Consider the following 2,237-nt stretch of genomic DNA (forward strand, 5'->3'; position numbering starts at 1 on the left):
TTACTGATAAGTCACATGTTTCCTGCCTGGCCTTGCCCGTGGCATTAGTTTATCATTACTGGGCGCCGTGCAAGGAGCCCCCGAGCCAAACAGCAGCAACCAGCACGTTGCAAAAGTCTCAATAGTAAACTGTGCCGCCGACAGTGTTGGAAAAGTTCACTTTCTACATGAACTAGTTCAGTTCACAGTTCACACATTTTAAAATGAACTAGTTCAGTTCATAGTTCATAATTCAAAATGTTGAACTAAAGTTCATGGTTTCAAAAATGAACTAATTTATAGTTTATAGTTATTTTTTCAATACGTTGCTGCGAGCTATTATTTGTCAAAATGATTGCCACAACCCATATAGAACCACAGACAGCAATCAGAATACTGGCATTTCCATAACGCTTTGATGCCGCCCATTCAGTCCACACTAGTAGCAGCTGCAGCTTTCATCTCTACAGTATATTTTCAAAAACATGAGGAAAAACGTGCTGCTGGAATGGTCTTTATTAATATAATAATCTAAATATACTTAAAGTACCAAAAGTGAAAGTAGTCATTGTGCAAACATATAACATATAAACATGTGCCGACATAACTCTGTACTAACACAACACGAGGTAGGAACCAGGCTGAGGTATGAAACTAAGGTTGTACCTCAAAGTTCAATATTCAAAGTGCAAAACATTTAAACATTAATTATCTTTTCATTAAGTCAGTCGCATTCTTTGTTTTCCTGACTTGTTCGCCCAAAGAACAAAAAGTTCTATAACTTGGGTCATAACTTGGGTGCAATATTAGGTTTATGAAAGCTGGCCTTTCCACTTTACTCAAAGGCTGCAGGTCTCCAGTGATGTACTGCAAAACCAGGTTGTCTAGCTGCGGCTGGGAGACAGTGAAAACAGGGCATTTGGGTGGTAGAGGATCTGTTTTGGCTCTCTTTTTTATTCGCCACTCGCACATACCTTGAAAGGCTAGTCGTGTGCTTATTCTCAATGTGCCGTTTAAGGTTTGCTGTAGACGTCGTCGATGTACGGACTTGCTTTTTCAAACCGGGCGGACACAGTTTACAGGCAAACGTTAGATTTTTTCCGTCTGAGTCAGTACTGACTTTAACGTAAAACTCTTTTAAATGCTCATACGCCGACGCCGTAGAGTCTGACTCTGAGCGAGTGCTGCTGCAGCTGCTCTCGGCTTCGTCCATACTAATTCATTCATTCATTCAATGCTCGCCGGTTCCGCGGTTCCACATTGTTTGTTGTGAGGAGTCTGATGACGTATATTTTAGTGCGACAGCCAGGGGTGACAGGCGCGTACCGTCACAGGCAGCTTGCTGTTGCCAGATTGGGTGGTTTTCCGCATTATTTTGAAGCCTGTTTACGGTGTGTTTTAACTGGGTTTTCGGCTGAAAGGAATATGAAATCTGGCACACTTTTGAACGCCGTTATAATACAGTGCTGAGAATGAACGCACTTTTGAACGCCGTTATACAGCGCTGAGAATGAACGCGTTCTCAATTACGTTCATCTAGCGGAAATACAGTACGTTCAGTTCACGTTCGCCCAAAATATGAACGCGTTCATGAACGACCGTTCATTGAACGCGTTCAGGTACATCACTGGCCGCCGAAACATAATTTCAGCCAATCAGCGCCGTCAAATATTTTGGTCACGAGGGCGCTCACGTTGGGGCCCACGTTGGGGCCCACGTTGCTTACGTGCGTTGACGTGAGTTGTTTTTTAGACTCGTGAGTGACCAAGGTGATGAAAATGGCTTCGTGTGCAGGTGGAGTCGCCGGACCTCGGTCCCCGCCCAATTCCGTTGCAGAGCTAATCTCCAATCCTTTCGAAAGGAGAAGTTTGGGAGATAAACTGTTGCTTAAAGACCTTGGACCGGACCAACCCGATTTGTATATATCGCAGCAAGCTCGTGATAAAGACAAAATGTATCAACGAGGCTTCTCACGTAGCTGGTACACCAGAAAGGCATGGCTAGCTGGATGCAAACAGGTAAATGCTGTCTTTTGTTTCCCATGCTTGCTCTTCATACAGCCGGGGACAGATACGATCTGTTCAGAAACTAGACAAAAGTTAAACAAGTACAAACCACAGACTGTCTGTGTCATGGAGAATACAGTCGCTGGTTTATTTATGTCTGTATAGGCCGTTGTTGTGAGTGTGGACGGTCGGAGCATATATAACGTTAGCTTAGCCAAGCTCCATTCAGAAAACAAGCATTCTAAAAGGTTT

This window comes from Pseudochaenichthys georgianus, chromosome 16 (genome assembly GCF_902827115.2).
Source record: "Pseudochaenichthys georgianus chromosome 16, fPseGeo1.2, whole genome shotgun sequence".
Taxonomy (NCBI): domain Eukaryota; kingdom Metazoa; phylum Chordata; class Actinopteri; order Perciformes; family Channichthyidae; genus Pseudochaenichthys; species Pseudochaenichthys georgianus.